Here is an 18,407-nt window from a genome sequence, read left to right as displayed (position 1 = left end):
GCACAAGACCATAAACCCCACCTGACAGGACATCCACAGAAGCAGCAAAGAACCATGAGCACATCTGGCAACCTGTCTGTAGCTCTTTGACACAGCAGCTTTGAAGACCATTCTTTTCCTATGTGTTGCTTGCTGAGAAAGGTGCACAATGCAGTTGAATGCCACAAGCAATAATTTAATATGATGTCCATCCCAGACACATTGATCAGCTGTGAGATATATCACCACTGAGCTAGATGGCATTAACCATATGACCTTGGCTGAAATTGAGGGAAACAAGAATGGTGGGGCTCTGACCTGGCTGTAGACCCGCTGCAGTCATTGCAGGGGTAAGATAACAACTCCTGTACAGAAACTGCAATTAAGGATGTGAGGTGACTTGTGCAAATCACATTGTCCAGCTCCCCTTATAGCGCTGTGATTTCAGACTCACAGCTGTACACAGTGGGGCCTGCCTTTGCCACCAGTTGCTAGCATAAGGTCATCCAGCTTGAAATACAAATGCTCAGGCCAGTTGTTTGAGGGGGTGAACAACCTGAGAGTCATAACCTTTGGGCCTTCCCCATAAGCTTCTTCCTCTCCTGTTTTTTTTAATCTTCCTGTTATTAAAGCTTCAGTGTAGTTATAAGCTCCAAAAAGCAGCCGGTTTATTCTCTATTACTCAGTAAATGCTATTAGTGCAATAGCATTGCTGGCTGCATACCGAAAGGGCTACTCCAGCAAAAAATAGGAAGATGGATATGTGTGTATTTTAAGTGACTCTTCATGCACATGGATCCCAGTGTGGGAGGTTGGAGTAGAGACTTCTAGAGGTCCCAAGACATCTGCAGTGCTCTCGGATTTTGTCAGGGACACCAAGTGAGGCAACCTTTATATTACCATTGATCATGCATGTCACAACACAACTCCAAAGAAAGTCAGTGGCAGAGTACTCAGGCTGGCATGGGGGCAGAGGACAGGATCTGTGCTAGCACATAGAAAATATCAGGTCAAGAAATGCTCTTTTATGGCAAAATATGTAGAGCAATGCTATTTGTTCAGCTGCTGAGCAAAATGCCTGCCCACTTGGTAACCCAACCAACCCTGGTGCACAAGAAGCCTGTCCCTCAGGAAACATTAATAATGCCCTTGAGTTTACACATAGGATGTTGGGCCCCCTCACAGATGGCATTCATGAGATTTATGCTGGTCTTTTCCATCACCAGCATGTACAGACAGGCACGTTCAATTTGGAAGCAAGCACGCTGACAGTTCACCATCAGTTTTGGATGAGTTCTATCCCCACAGAGTCAAAAGCTTAAGAAGCTGTGCTCCTGGGGGAGACCTTAGCCTACAGCTCACTGATGATCTCGCTAAACGCTGGAGGTTGCTAGAAGCACCTGGCTGTGGGGAGTACTCCTTAGGAGATGCAGACAGGGCTGCTGGGAGGTGAGTTGAGTGCCCTGGCACAGAATCAAGCAGAGGCTGCACAACCACCAAGCATCACCTACTGTGATTCTCTCTCCAAGCCAACGTATCCACCTGTCTGGAGAGCTTTCCTTCATCATTGCCTCTGGCTCTGACATTAGATGGCTTTCCTCTGTGGACCGTCTTTGGCCTCCTGCATACTCCTAGGATCATATGGGGGCAGATACTTGGGAAAGGTGCAGAGGGTATATAATGGTAGTGAAATATGCAGAGCCTGAGATGGTAGACCTGTGTACAAGGACTGGAGTAAAGTAACCTCACTATGCTAAGCCTGGGTCACAGTAAGACACTCCTTAGGGATTACCAGACGCATCATGACTAGACACATCAAAAACCACATGAGCACCAGCTGTGGTACCAGAGCTCAGATCTCCTTTTCCTCAGTTTCATCTTTTGAATATTCAAAAAAAGGGTTAATCTGTATTTTTACAGCTTTGGCCAAATTCTTGCTTTCTGTAACAAAGATATGGGTGGGATAAAGTTTATTCAACCTGAAATATATACTTCATCCACATATGTGCTCAGTGAAGCTTAAGGTCTTTGGACAGTAGTAATCTCAGTTAAGGGAGCAGAAATTGGCAGCAGCTTTGACCCATGCCATAGTTTCCTCATGTTCCTCCCAGCGCAGATCATGCTCCAGTGTCACAGCACGAGTATCTATGTGCATTGCTGCATGGGAGGAAATAAGGGTTCCAAAGACATCCTTTTACCATTGTGGGCTACACTAAGTTCTCCTCGTTGCTAGGGTGTTAAGAGACCCTAGTTAGCATTGGACTAAGATCAGACCAATGGGGTGGGCTGAGCTGACATAAACAATTTCACCTTCCTAAACCACATGCTGGGCAAAGCTCACCCCTGCCCCAGCCGGTGAGCAAGGAGAAGCAAGTCAGGGGCCTAGAGACATCCTTCCGCAACCTAGCGTGTGCTAGGACAGCCGCTGCCACTGTCCTCGCTGCATTATCCCAGTGCCCTGCCACCTCTTTGCCTCAGGTAACGATGGGGACAGCGCAAAATCCTGAGCAGCACAGCGACCCACCCAGCACATGCCGCGACAGAGGCAGAACTGGTCTTCATGGCAGGCTCCTGACCATGGTGACTTGCTCTGCTGGTAGGTACATGAGGGTGGCCTGCTGATAAAAAGATCCCCACCTATTTTAGTCCATTTTCTCACACCTTTCATTACCCAGATCCCACAGGAATATGAGAGACTACTGCCGTATCCCTCCCAGCTCAGCTGTTTCTGAGTTACATCTTAACTCAGGCCCACGTTTCATGGATCCATCCCAGGAGCAGAAACCCAAGCAAAGATGCCACCATGGGAACACTCACAATGAAGTGGTTTCCTACAACTTTGTACCCAATATTCTCATTTCCCTTTCTTTTTTGAGGCCCTCAAGTAGCCCTGGATCCTTTCCCTCTCTCCAGCTCCCTTTTGCTATGAAACCACCCCCTTCTTTACATCTTTTTACCCCTTGGGTTAAGCAAACAGAAGCTGATTCACAACAGGCGTGTTGATTCACTTGCCAGTGGGGTAAGAGGCTGTTTCACCAGCCCTTCCACTTCCTCATGTGAAAAATCAGTTATGATATGGAGTTCACATGCTCTGAGGCCATTTGCTGCTGGGTCACCTGCGGTTAGCAAATGTATTCAGAAGTTATTCTGGGGTAAGCCCTCAAAGACAGAGATGGTAAGAGAGGAACAGGCAGGGGGAATGTTTAATCCCTGATTTCCTTAGGAAACCAGTTTAAAAATAACTTTGCATCTACATAAGCACTTTGGTTTTCCAAAGAGCTAAGCTCCTGAGAGAATTTGGCCCAAGGTGCTGCAAAATGCTGATCTCTGCAATCAGCCAGAAAGAAGATACTGGAAGTCCTGGGGTATCACCACCTACCTTTGCCCTTAATGATGTATTTTACATCACCTATTCCTTGATACAGGGTCATTATGAGTAAAGGAAGTCTGCAGAAAGTGCTCATTTACATTATGCAGATTTCTTCCTCTCTATTTTGGCTAACTGATATGTGTCCTGTTTAGATATCTCACAGAACTCTAAAAAAGGTTCAGTAAGCATTAGCTATGAATTGCATTTCAACTTTTTCCCCCCACAGTGGAGCTGGCAAGAGAAAATTAGAGTTGGAGTACACTGGAAAACAAAGCAGCACAAAAGCAATCCAACACATGCAGCAGGGGAGCCTGAAGTCTCTTTGCTCTGTGAATTTTAAATGTGGCAACACTGACAGCATTAAGCAGGGTTTAACACCTCTTATGACTTTGCATACACGCATGCAGATACTGCCTACCATGAGAGCCTGCAGGCTGCAGTCACCCAGTCAACCCCTTCAGCCATCCTCAGGACACACAGCGCGGTGCTTCACAACCAGAGTCCTTCACTGATAATCACAGAATGGTAGGGGTTGGAAGGGACCTCTGGAGATCATCTTGTCCAACCCCACCTGCTTGAGCAGGGACACCCAGAGCAGCAGGCAGAGGACCGCATCCAGGCGGGTTTTGAATGTTTCCTGAGAAGAAGACTCCACAACCTCTCTGGGCAGCCTGTCCCACTGCTCAGTCACCCTCACAGGAAAGATGTTTTTCCTCATATTCAGGTGGAACTTCTTGTGTTCCAGTCTGTGCCAATTTCCCCTTGGCCTGTCATTGGGCACCACTGAAAAGAGTCTGGCCCCATCCTCTTGACACCCACCCTTTAGATATTTATAAGCATTGATAAGATACTCTCAGTCTTCTCTTCTCCAGGCTGAACAAACCCAGGTCTCTCAGCCTTTCCTCATAAGAGAGATGCTCCAGTCCCCTGATCATCTTGGTAGCTCTCTGCTGGACTCTCTCCAGTAGTTCCCTGTCCTTCTTGAATTGGGGACCCCAGAACTGGACGCAGTACTCCAGATGTGACCTCATTAGTGTGGAATAGAGGGGGAGGGTAACCTCCATCGACCTGCTGGCCACACTCCTTTTAATGCACTCCAGGACACCATTGGCCTTCTTGGCCACAAGGACACAGTGCTGGCTCATGGTCAGCTTGCTGTCCCACCAGCACTCCCAGGTCCTTATCAGCAGAGCTGCTTTCCAGCAGGTCAACCCCCAACATGTACCAGTGCATGGGGTTGTTCCTCCCCCGGCGCAGGACCTTACACTTGTTTTTGTTGAATGCCATTGTGTTCCCCTCAGCCCAGCTCTTGCTGAATGGCAGCACAGCAATCAGCTGTATCACTTTTCCAGGGATGGAGGTGAGGCTGACTGGCCTATAGTTTCCTGGGTCCTCCTTCTTGCCCTTTTTTAAGACTGGAGTGACATTGCTTTCCTCCAGTCTTTGGGCACCTCTCCTGTCCTCCACGACCTTTCAAAGATGATGGAGAGTGGCTTAGCAACAGCACCCATCAGGTCCCTCAGCACTTACGGGTGCATCCCACTGGGGCCCATGGATTTGTGAGGATCCAGTTTGCCTAAATGATCTCTAACCCAATCCTCCTCAACCAAGGGGAAGTCCTCCTTTCTCCTCTTCCTGATCAGGTGGCCTGTAGCAAGCACCCACAACAGTGTCACCCAATCCTACACAGTCCATCCGTGCAACGTGCACACACATGCACGTACATACCGACTCCCTTCTCCCTGAAGTAAGCACAGTGTTTGAGCCACAAGAGCTCCGATTGAGCTGATACCGTGCTGTCATGAGTGACCTTCAGCCAAAGAGACTGCTGTGGCTGGGGATTAACAACAGCATACCCTTCTGCCCCACTTAACTGTATCTGATCCAAAGACATCTGCAGCAGAAAGGAATGCCTGGTGTAGGAATGTCTGTGCTTGCAAGGCATTACAAACATTTTCTAATTCTGGAAGAATTTGCCAACAGCCGGCACATAAAGTGCCACCTCATTTCTGGTACACTAGCTTCAGACCAACGCCTCCTTCAAGGAGCAAAATGACAATTGCTTCTGGTATATACTGACAGAGTCCAACTACGTAATTAATACCAGCCAGCACGCCTCATGGAACAAACATTTTATTTCAATGAGATTAGTGTGTTGACTTGATATACTTGAATTTTCCAAGGTGTTTTACCTTAGAGTCTTCTGTAAGATCTTGCATTATGGAAGTTTAAGAAGGTAGACATGATACGAATAAACACTCTCTCCAGTGACAGGTCTTCCAGGTTCTGTGGCTGCTAATTAGATCATGAGAAATGTGTGGGTCTGTTTTACTGACAACCCCAGATGCAATCCTTGCTGCAATATTGTTTTGTTTGACTACCCGCTATCTAGACAATGATGCCAAATCTTTGCAGGCAAACTCAGTGGATGATTCAGAGGCTAGAGGATAGTAAAAGCTAAAGAGGATGGGTCATCTTTACAGAATGATCTGAAATGACTGGTTAATGGCCACAAGACAACAAACCCATATTTTTGTAGAACTAAAAACTAGGTACTATCTCTGGGCACAGAGCATAAGTCATACCAATGGGGTGGGACACCGTCCAGTGCCTCCTTATAGCTAATCTATGTCTGATCCCACTTCAAGTTGCTCAAAAGACAAAGATAAGCAAAGGGGGCTGTGCTGGTTTTGGCTGAGAAGGGGTTAATTCTCCTCACCGTGGGGGGTCAGGGACCTTTCCAGCTTCCCGCGCTCTGCCGCGTGGCGGGGGGGGGGGGGGGGGCTGGGAGGGGCGGGGCCATGGCGGGGGCGGCTGACCCCGACTGGCCAATGGCACGTTCATTCCATACCACGTGACCCCATGACCAGTATATTGGGGGGGGGGAGGCGAGGGGGGCAGTTGCGGCTCGGGGGCAGCGGTGGGTCGTGCGGTTGGTTTCGGTGTTCGTTCCCCCTCTCCCCTCCTTTCCCTCCCCCCCCGGGGCTTTGCGCCGCTCGTTGTTCTCCTTTACGTTGCATTTCTGGTGTTGTTTCTTTTAATTTTAGTTATTAAACTGTTCTTATCCCAACCCACGAGCGTTACCCTTCTGATTCTCTCCCCCATCTACCGGTGGGGGAGTGAGCGGCTGTGTGGGGCTGAGCTGCCAGATAAACCGCGACAGTCATTTTGGTGCCCAACGCGGGGCTCAAGGGTTGGAGATAACAAGAGCTGCTGGTCACAGCACCATGTTGTCCTTTTTGCAGTTGGTGTTAAAGATCGGTGTTGGTTTGAGTCTGCTGTGTTCTGCTGTGATTAGTAATGTTTTGCCTACAAGATTTGTTATACAAACACTCGTTTTCAGCTTTATCTGGTATTTGGGGATTTTGCTGAAACCGTACTTTTGCTGAAACTGTACTTTGGATGCCACCTTGGTGAGGCCATTAGCAATGATACCTCCTCCTCTGAGAGATTTTATATGGAGGAAATACAGAGTAGTACCTTTGCAACTTTGTTCTATGATGTCTCTGCCTCTATTACAACAACCTTTTTGTATCTTGAACATCCTTGGGTGGTTAAGGTGCACTTATTGTTAGTTTTTGGGCATGTTGTTTTGATTTTGACTAAGCAACTTAAGAATATCACCCAGAAATCTGCCCCCAGGCTCGATAGTTACGAGTGGCAGGGCACGTGGGATAGCATGGGCAAGTACCTAGGGCAGTGGGCACCCCCAGTGTTTTGGAGTGTCACCCCTGAACAAGTGCAGAATCCTAAAAAACTAGTAGAATATTTGGAGAAAGTATGTTCCTATGCTGGGAACTCCAGAGAGACACAGATAACTGCAGCGTTCTGGGGCCTGGCCCATGCATACCGAGCCCTGCTCAACAGTATTCAGTGCCCCCAGGGGGAAGAGAATGTCTCTGGATTGAAATGCAAAGTGACTGGCTCTGTGGTCGCTTGAACCCCCAGGACAAGCACTGCAGCCGGCTCAGAGAATCAACCCGTACCAGTATCAGTTGCCCCCATACACAAGATGAAATATTGGAAGCGGATGTCAACTCGTTTAGAACGGGATGATGAAAAAGCAGGGCCATCACAGGGAGAGGAGGAAGAAGTCATAAATGAAATAGAGACCACCTGATCCCTGTCCTTGAGGGAGTTGCGAGATATGTGAAAAGACTTCAGCCATAGTTCAGGTGAGCACATTGTCACCTGGCTGCTCCGATGCTGGGATAATGGGGCCAGTACCCTGGAACTAGTGGGAAAAGAAGCCAAACAACTGGGAGCCCTTTCTGGGGAAGGAGGCATTGACAAAGCAATTGGGGAAAAAAACACAAGCCCTCAGCCTCTGCTCCTGTCTGGAGTGAAGGAAAGGTATCCCTTTAAAGGTTATGTTACATATTGCCCAGGAAAATGTGCAACTATGGAGAAAGGCATCCAGTATCTAAGGGAATTAGCTGTGCTTGAGGTGATTTATGGTGACCTGGATGATCAATGGTCATCCAAAGATCCAGATGAAGCCAAGTACACACGACCCATGTGGCAGAAGTTTGTACAGAGCACACCATCTTCGCATGCAAACTCATTGGCAGTGATGTCCTGGAAAGATGACGAGACACCAATGGTGGTGGAGGTGATTGATAGACTCCGGGATTACGAAACAAATATCTCTTCCTTGCTTGTCTCTGCTGTGGAGAAACTATCCCAAGAGGTCCAGCAACTCAAAGAAGATATGTCCTGCTCCCCACCTTGACAGAGCAGTGTCTCAGCTGTTAGGAATAAGCGTCCTTTGACTCAAAGAAGGGGATACACACCACGGGCCACCCTATGGTTCTACCTGCGTGACCACGGAGAGGACATGATGAGGTGGGATGGCAAGCCTACCTTGACCCTACAGGCACGAGTGTGTGAACTGCAAGGAAGAACAGTCACTCAGGGAGGCTTTTCCAGGAAAGCTGCTGCTCCAGTTTCCAGTGAGCAACTCCCCAGACAGAGGAGTAGAAGCGCAGATTTTATTTCTAAGCATAATAGAGGGACTCCTGATTCACATTTACAGGAACTGAGTTGTCACTGCCATGATCAGGACTAGAGGGGCCCTGCCTCCAGTCGGGTGGAGGAAAGTGATAACCGGGTTTATTGGACTGTGTGGATCTGATGGCCTGGCACGTCCAACCCACAGGAGTATAAAGCTTTAGTGGACACCGGCACACAGTGCACTTTAACGCCATCAAACTATAAAGGGGCAGAACCCATCATCATTGCTGGAGTGACAGGGGGATCCCAAGAGCTAACTGTATTGGAGGCCGAAGTGAGCCTAACCAGGAATGAGTGGCAAAAGCACACCATTGGGACTGGCCCAGAGGCTCCATGCATCCTTGGCACAGGCTACCTCAGGAGAGGGTATTTCAAGGACCCAAAAGGGTACAGGTGGGCTTTTGGTGTAGCTGCCTTGGAGACAGAGGAAACTAAACAGCTGTCTCTGCCTTGCCTGGCCTCTCGAAGGACCCTTCTGTTGTGGGGTTGCTGAAGGTCAAAGAACAACCAGCAGGTAGATCAGGCTGCCAAGATTGAGGTGGCTGAGGTGGATCTGGACTGGCAACATAAGGGTGAACTATTTCTAGCTTGGTGGGCCCATGACACCTCAGGCCATCAAGGGAGAGATGCAACATATACAGATGGGCTCGGGATCGAGGGGTGGACTTGACCATGGATATTATTGCACAGGTTATCCACGAATGTGAAATGTGCGCTGCAGTCAAGCAAGCGAAGTGGGTAAAGCCTCTGTGGTATGGGGGACGATGGCTGAAATACAAATATGGGGAGGCCTGGCAAATTGACTATATCACACTCCCACAAACCCGTCAAGGCAAGTGCCATGTGCTTACAATGGTAGAAACAACAACTGGCTGGCTGGAAACATATCCCGTGCCCCACACCACTGCCTGGAACACTGTCCTGGGTCTCGAAAAACAAGTCCTGTGGTGACATGGCACCCCAGAGAGAACTGAGTCAGACAACAGGACTCATTTCCGAAATAACCTCATAGACACCTGGGCCAAAGAGCACGGCATTGAGTGGGTGTATCACATCCCCTATTACGCACCAGCCTCTGGGAAAATGGAACAGTACAATGGACTGTTAAAAACTACACTGAGAGCAATGGGGGGTGGGACATTCAGGCACTGGGATACACATTTAGCAAAAGCCACCTGGTTAGTCAACACGAGGGGATCTGCCAACCGAGCTGGCCCTGCCCAGTCAGAAATCCTACATACTGTGGAAGGGGACAGAGTCCCTGTAGTGCACGCAAAAGGTATGCTGGGCAAAACAGTCTGGGTTCCTCCTGCCTCAGGCAAAGTCAAACCCATTCGTGGGATTGCTTTTACTCAAGGACCTGGGTGCACTTGGTGGGTGATGCGGGAGGATGGAGAAATCTGATGTGTGCCTCAAGGGGATTTGATTTTGGGCGAAAACAGTCAATGAACTGAATGGCACAATGCGAACTGCTATATAATATTGTGTGTCACCTCTGTGTTGTATCAATGATATCAGAGTACGAGCCTCCCAACCCATGGAAGATCAACTGTGAAACAAGCCATGCAGCAGTGACAGAACGATGACTGACTCGGTATGCAGCAACCCAACGCCACACACCATCTCTCCCACCCTGAAAGCCTGATACAGCAGATGGAGCCCAGAGTCATGGACTGGGTGAACTCAATGGACATTTTAATGGACATTTTACAGGGAAGGTCCATGAACTAAGGGAATGATGTCTGTGTATTATGTTAAAGGATGGGAAGGGGAGGGGTGGTGGTTGGTACGGTTGTATTGCATCGTATGGGACCTGGGCATGGTGTAAATGGTATGGAATAAGGGGTGGAGAACGTGCTGGTTTTGGCTGAGAATGGGTTAATTCTCCTCACCGTGGGGGGTCGGGGACCTTTCCAGCTTCCCGCGCTCTGCCGCGTGGCGGGGGGGGGGGGCAGGGCCATGGCGGGGGCGGCTGACCCCGACTGGCCAATGGCACGTTCATTCCGTACCATGTGACCCCATGACCAGTATATTGGGGGGGGTGGGGGGCAGTTGCAGCTCGGGGGCGGTGTTGGTCCGGTGGGGGGTGAGCGGCTGCAGCGCGTGCGGTTGGTTTCGGCGGTTCGTTCCCCCTCTCCCCCCCTTCCCCCCTCTCCCGGGGCTTTGCGCCTCTCGTTCTCCTTTACATTGCATTTCTGGTGTTGTTTCTTTTAATTTTAGTTATTAAACTGTTCTTATCCCAACCCACGAGCGTTACCCTTCTGATTCTCTCCCCCATCTACCGGTGGGGGAGTGAGTGGCTGTGTGGGGCTGAGCTGCCGGCTAAACCACAACAGGGGCTCATGAGTAACAGGAGAGCTACCGAAAAAAGGTGCAGAAGGAGAATCGGGGCCACTGTGACTGAGACACAGCCCAGCCCAGATACTGGCCCACAGAAAAGGCATCAGATGCTAGAGACCATCTCATGCTTGCCAACAAGGATAGCTGCTGAGGCAGCTAGCAGTTGAAACAAGGCAATTCTTAAGATATGGGCTATAAGGCTGCATGTTGCCAGCTATCAATACTAGCCTATTTAACCTTGGAATTCTGAAAAACAACACAAATTTCCTTTTTTTCTCATACATATCCCTATTTTTTAACAAGCATTTAGCCCTTGAGTTCGGGTAATGGAAGCACAGAGGACATGAACACCAGCCAGGACTTGGTGCTGTGATGAAACATGCCCTCATTACACTTTCAGATGTCAAAAAAAAAAAACCCAGACTGTTTATAGATATGAAGAAAAAATTACTTCCCTACAGTATGTCAGCTTGGCTTGGACACAGCAAGCGGCCTGTTTGACCTCTGCAATAAATTACACGGATTGTCAGCAAGGATCCTATGGCTAAGTCTCAGAAACCAAGTCCCTGGGACTTCATCTTCTGTGCTTGGCATAATTTAATCTCCTAAAAAGGGTAATACCTTTGTTCAGCCTAATACTCTTGGCAGGAAAGCAGGAGGTATTTTATTGTAATGCTGATCAGTTTCCTTGGTTTTCACCTCTGAAGATCTTTGTGACAGAGCCTGAGTGACAGGATAGCTGGGTGGACCTGGGGATTCAGAACATTTTCAAATGTTATTACTGATTTCCAGGAAGTTAAAGCCACAAGGCCTCAGATTTTCTAGAAGTGTGGCTGGTACCTCCTGTAAAGTCCATCCAAATAGTCTAAATGCACTGCTCCTTCCTGAAAATACGGCCCACTACATTTTTACTTACAGACTTCACTCTATGTTATGCAAAATGTTGTCCCCTTTCCCTTCATACACTTCAAACTGTAACCCCCAACTATGGACTGCAGACAGATGTATCTAGGATGTCAGGGTTTTTTTTTGAAAAATCCTTTCAGACTTTCATAGGAAGTACAATTCTCCCTAAAACCTCTATCCAGAAAGCAGGTCACAGTTTTTTTGTGGTCAGAGTAATTAATTATGCCAATCCAGTCCAACCCCCTACTTTGCACAGGCTAATGGAAAGAAATCTCAGGCCACCTGGAAATGTTTCACCAGTTCAGCTCTGGAATGCAAATAAATCACAGACTTCATTTTCTATTCAGCACTACATGGTTTTGTAATTATTTTGAGACCTTAATGGCCATTGAGCAATAAGCACAGGACTGTTGATTCTTTTGAGGGTTATACCTCATCCACACAACAAATAAACTAACACAGCTTTCCACTTAAAAAGCATTCACCCCAGGCTCAGAAACACGACAACATCAGTTTGTGTGCTAAAAAGGCAAAGGACTTACCCCAAAATGCACAGGACATCAGTGGCAAAGGTAAGCATTGATATTACACCAGCACTGAACCAATACCCTACCTTCTAAACCCAACAGCTCCTTGAGTGCTGTGTGTTCAGCAGTGCACTCAGATTAGCTTTAAACTTCACTGATGCTCTAAAGCAGCCTTGCTCATTACCTGGTACTGAGGGCTGCAAGTCCAGCAGAACATGGAGATGTTTCATTTCACATATGACAACAGCTCTGCGAAGGTGAGGATGGCCTAGACCTGCCTCGCTAGGGAGGTTCATGCAAGGGGTTAATCCTAACTCCCAGCTCCAGGGAGCAGACTAGTGCTCTGATCCTGCACTCAGCACCCAACTTCAGCACCTGAAGTATATATGAATCCTGCCCTCCTCTGTGCACAAGCCACAGGAGAGCAATTGGGACTATATTCACATGCATGCTTTGTTCCCTCAGCTTCTGAGTTCTCGTGGGGAAAAAAAAGAACATTTTTGGATCAAAACTCTTTTCTCATCTGAGTTGCCTTCTGAAAGACTTAGTTATCTAGCATTAAGGCCCTGTCCTCCCTTCCCTCCTCTCTACCTACCACACACACACCCACACACACACCCCCATCCATCACATCCAGCAAATGAGAAGCACATGGAAAGAAATTCACACCACTGCTGCTCCCCACAGGTTGTTAGTGTCATTTTGGTCTCAGCTCTGTATAACAATACTGTCCCCCATCTTGGTGAGCTACTAAAACAGTAAGTTAGCCAGCCAGCAGTCCTTGCAGATATCTGATTGGTAGCTTCCAAGGGTTTCCTTTGGGAAGGCTCAAAACTTTACTTCCTCTTTCCATATAGTGCCACATCCCCACACCTTTGACAAAGGGTGTAACACCTTTTGCAGATAGCTTTATTAAGGCTCAGGAAGAATTAGTTGTCTATCGTCAACTGGAAAAGGTCTTTCGAACAGCAGGGTTTCCACCATTTATACTCTCTGTTGGCTCAAAATACTCCTGAGCTTATGGGCCATGAACTTTCCTTAACAAACGATGGCAGTTCCTATTTTTTAAACCTTCAATCTTATCCCTAATACAGCATTTTTGTTTCAGCAAAGCTCAAAAAGAGATAATTTTGATGACCTCCTCCCACCTGTCAGCCAAGGTTGCAAAGATGTACTGCCACAAACCTTTCAAGTAATCATTCAGCATACGATAGCTATCATTAGCTGACTAGTCACATGCTCACCTCAGAAAACACCAGTCCTTCTCCTTGTACTCTGACTCAGTTATACTATGAGGTGCCCTGAACATGTACCAGTGTAAGTGAGAAGAAAATTTGGTCAAAGGAACACATTTTCTATTAAAATAGTGATGTTTATTATGAAGATGTGCAGTCAGGATCTTTGAACTTTTGTTCTGCTGCCTCTTGCATTCTTACCAACATGCTTTACTCTGTCCTTCATGTGGTTGTGACATACTCAGGAAGTGTTTGTGTGTTTACATATAATTATTACTATTACACTTTCAACATTCAGAGACTTCAAAGATTCCAGGTGAAATGCTAGGTCTACACATCTTGGGCCAGACTTCAACGAGGGACTCAATTTTTGGAAGTACAACTAATTGCTATAGCATGTCTCTGTGAGCACCTCAGAGCAGCCATAAGCCAGGCAAAATCTTGTAGGTAAGCTGGAAGCTGGTAGGTTCAGCTGTTTTATGTCAACAGGCAGCAGCACTTAGAGTAAGTGTTTTGCAGCTCTTTCATCTGTCACATCCTTGTGTCTCCTATATCATCCCTGTATGAAAGGAACAAGAACACTGGGCTGCTCTTTACCTCTGAAAGCTTACTCATACTCACATAATGGTCCCTCTAGAGCCAGCGTGTGGTCAAGCCCAAGGCTGAGAGGTGTCTGTATTTCAGAAGAGGGAGCATTCAGAAGCAGATGTGGAACAGATACGTCTTCAGCTCCTCTGCAACAGACTTTCCCAACAACCTTTTCCTTTCTAGCTATTTAATGCTGGGTCTTTTCAGGACAGTTATGGGCTTAAAGAGACAGGTACAAAGTGGTGGCTTCTGAAGCTTCTAAACACCTTTGAATAATCAGACCAGACTGTCATTCATGTCTTGAAAATCTGGCCTTTCATCTTTGCCACTTATCCTCAGTTAAAGATGGGGACATGCAGAATAATGGAGACACTGTTATTGCCCAGCCTCATCACACAACAGAGAATAAAAGTACCAGAACAAGACAGAGTAATCTACTGCTGACTGAAGTGCTCAGACACGATGGGGACAAAGGCCAGAACAAGAAGAACAAAAAGGGACCTGGACTAACCAGTTTCTAGGAAGGAGAGATGAAAGACTCACGTCTGCCACTGAAGCGAGTGGAAAGACTTTCATTGACTTGAATGGAAGTTAGACGAAGGACTTGTGTTTACCTTGTGAAGCAAGAGGCACATATGCAAATCTGTAGATAGGCCAGGGAAGCGTCAGAATCAGACATCAAGAGGGGTTCACTGCAGATGGAGGTGGCAAGAACGGGATTTCTAATCTGGTTATAAAGCAAAACATTCCACCCCCAATAGAGCAAAGTTACATACAAAACTTCAGCGGGAAGTAAAGGAAGCAACATCCATCTCACAACTTTGGTGGAATCTAGCACATTTAGCATTCAGGACTAATTAGGGTGAGTTAGCCAAGCTGTAGTGCCCCTTGGTTGGGTCACATGTACCTGCTCTCAGAGCCGTATCTGTAAACCAAGTCACTTGAGTCTCTGAATATAAAATGCACCAGTAAATATGCTGTACCAACAACTGAGAGTGTTAAACAGGTTTGGTTAGCTGTCAGCCCACAAGACAGTTTAATGACCTCTCTCCTTCCACTCCCCCACCCCAGCCCCATGCAACTGGACTGGAGTATCACTGTGACAAAAACAGCAGAGGCAGAGGGAAGGCAGATCCTGATCAAATTCAGCAGCAGTGAGACACGGCCCCTTGCAAACTCGGCTGTGTTAGCCTGGCCTTCTTCAGACACCTGCCCAGGATCAGGAATGTCCCCTACACATATAGAAGATGGCTATCCCGAAATGAGATGAGTAATGTCATGTCTTTGATGACTGACCAGACTGCATGTTCTGGCAAGAGTGTCACTAGCCAGAAGTTAATTCCAGCCTTTCATTAATACCCATGAATCACTGCACAGCAAAGTAATCTACTGGAGGGGAGGGGGGGAAGAAAAAAAAAATCAAAATAAGAGATATGTCTATTAGCAGGTAATGAGATCACACTAGGAATTTCCACAGGACCTTAGTCTGGTTTACAGAATGAAGCACCAGAAGTTACACTAGGAGACACCAACCTGGAATAAAAAGAATGAAAACATAACAGTTCTGCATTTCATTTTGCTCATGTGAGTAATGCCTCTGAAGTCTAATGACCTACTTATATGAATACCTGAGCATTTGCAAGAGCAGTGCACGGATTTGCACTTTCTTAATATTATTTAATCTGTAAAGCCAGTAATTACAAACAAAAGGCCTCATATTTAACAAGACCACCTGCCCATACAATCACACTAGTTGTATGAACAATAACTAGAACCCCATTTACAAATTAACTGCAAAGTGTAGGCGGCTTCTGTTTTGCTTTAAAGTAGGCCTTTAATGCCCCGTATATCGACCTAAGCAGATTGGATTTTTTTAATGTTGCTTTTTTGCCTCCCTCAGTGTTGATGGTGTAAATCACTAAAGTATGTCTCAGTGACACATTCCCAGCTGGGATGAAGGGTTATGAATCCCCTGACCAGTAAAACTATGATAATTTGCAACAGCAGCTGCTCTGGCCCTTGCAATAACCTTTGTGCTCTACTGCAAAAAGAAAAATAATGGCTCTGTTTGTCAGCCCTCTGCACTCTAAACGCTGCCTGATTCTTATTTACACTTAGCCTTCCTTACATCACTCTGGCTTTGGAAAAAGGCCCCCAAGAGAAGTGGAATTTCCAAAAGGGAACATCACAGTCTCTGTTTCGGTTCCTCCTGTGCTGCAAAGGGTGTGGAAACAATCAGTGTCATATGAAACTCACAGAGCAACCAGCATGCCATTGTGAGGAACACTGGAACATATGTAGCACACTGCTTTTATGGGGTGCTGACCAAGCCTGCAGTGGGGTTAATGGGAGACCTGGAAAAGTTAAAAAAGCCCTCCTTGGAAGGCCAGTTTTGAAAACTGGAGTAGCTACCTGAGATATGCATCAGCAAATAAAAGAGCAGCTCAATAGTGGCTGTTCATCCAAAAATTCTGGATGGGCTCGGGCATTCAGTCTGGAGGAAAGTGTCCAAAATGGCACATAGGGAACTGATGATGACAAGTTCATATGCCACTGAGGATTTAGGGTTTGGTTCTAGGGCTTGGGTTTTTGCTAAGTTTCTGAACAGAACCTTGTTTTCTAAGAAGTTGTATCAATAAGATTGATATATTCAAGTACGTTGTGGTCATATCTATCCATTTAGCTATCTTCAGTCCTCCCCCAGACCTATTCAATGAATTTGACAGGGACAGAGGTTTGCACTCCTAGGAGGTTAAGCGGTCAAAGACAAATTCATCACACTACAGAAAATGGCACACTACTGTCATGCAAACTCATCCATATGAGGTTAGAAACCAAAAATTCACAGGAGAGAAAAATTTTATAAACATCTCAACAAAGGGAAAAGTCTATGAGGGCTCAATGTCTATTAAGAGCCAAAAACCCACAAGTAATTAGGCTTTATTATTGCTGGCACTCAAAGGACTCCTAGGTGGGCATTGTTTTGTTTTTTGTTATTTGGACAAGTAAAACCTACCTCTCCCGTTCATTATTTTACTGCCTTATGTGCACTCAACATATCACCAAAGACAGCTTGAGTTCTTGAGGTAAGATACATTCAAGTTCACTTGACAAGCAGTCTCAAAACAGGCTGCAGTATCTTCTGAGAAGGGTAATTACCAGCCTACGTCAGATCTAAAGCAGCCTAGTACTCAACTTCAGCTCTGCCAGCTGCTTGAGATGATGTAGGCTAACCTAGTTATAGGGGTACAGACTGGGCTACATGTCAGTTGACCTATTCTTTACAAGCAATCTTGTCCTTTGCTCTAGTTACTAAAAAATCCCATAAGGGTAATTTCTAATTACACTTTTGCTAAGTTTTTTCTTGCCATGAATGATGGATGCCACTGGCGCTGAGGTGGCCGGAAGCTGTCTTGGGCTCAGCAACCATGAGACGATAGAGTTTTCAATTCTTGGAGAAGGAAGGGGTCAGCAAAACCACTACCCTAAACTTCGGAAGGGCAGATTTTGGATTGTTAAGGAGTCTGGTTAACAGAGTCCCTTGGGAGGCAGTCCTGAAGGGCAAAGGAGTCCAGGAAGGCTGGATATTATTAAAGAAGGAAGTTTCAAAGGCGCAGGAGCAGGCCCTCCCCATATACCTACCATAAGTCGAGCAGGCGGGGGAGAAGACCGGCTTGGCTGAATAGGGAGCTTTGGCTAGGACTCAAGAAAAAAAGGAGAGCTCACCACCTTTGGAAGAAGGGGCAGGTGACTCAGGAGGACTACAAGGGTGTTGTGAGGTTATGCAGGGAAAAGATTAGGAAGGCAAAGGCCCAGCTGGAACTTAAACTGGCCACCATCATTAAAGATAACAAAAAATGTTTTTATAAATACATCAGTGGCAAAAGGAGGGCTGGGAAGAATCTCCCTCCTTTGTTGGATGCAGAAGGTAACCTTGCCACAAAAGATGAGGTGAAGGCTGAGGTACTTAATGCTTTCTTTGCCTCAGTCTTTAATAGTCAGACCGGTCATCCTTGGGGTTGTCAGGCCCCTGTGCTGGGAAATGGAGATAGTACGCAGAAGGAAGTCCCAGTTGTTCACAAGGTGGCAGTCACTGACCTGCTCCTTCACCTGGGTGTTCAAGGTCCATGGGGCTGGATGGGATCCACCTGAGGATACTGAGGGAACTGGCAGAGGAGCTCGCCAAGCCACTGTCCATCATTTATCAGCAGTCCTGGTCAACTGGGGAGGTCCCAGATGACTGGAAGATACTGAATGTAATGCCCATCTACAAGAAGAGTCAGAAGGAGGATCTGGGGAACTACAGGCCTGTCAGCCTGACCTTGGTGCCAGGAAAGGTCATGGAGCAGATCATCCATTGATAATGGCATTAATGAATGCCATTATGCAGCACACGCAGGACGCCCAGGGGATCGGGCTCAGCCAGCATGGGTTTATGAAAGGGAGGTC

This window comes from Phalacrocorax aristotelis, chromosome Z, assembly GCF_949628215.1.
Source record: "Phalacrocorax aristotelis chromosome Z, bGulAri2.1, whole genome shotgun sequence".
NCBI lineage: Eukaryota > Metazoa > Chordata > Aves > Suliformes > Phalacrocoracidae > Phalacrocorax > Phalacrocorax aristotelis.
Note: the sequence above shows the minus strand (reverse complement) of the source record.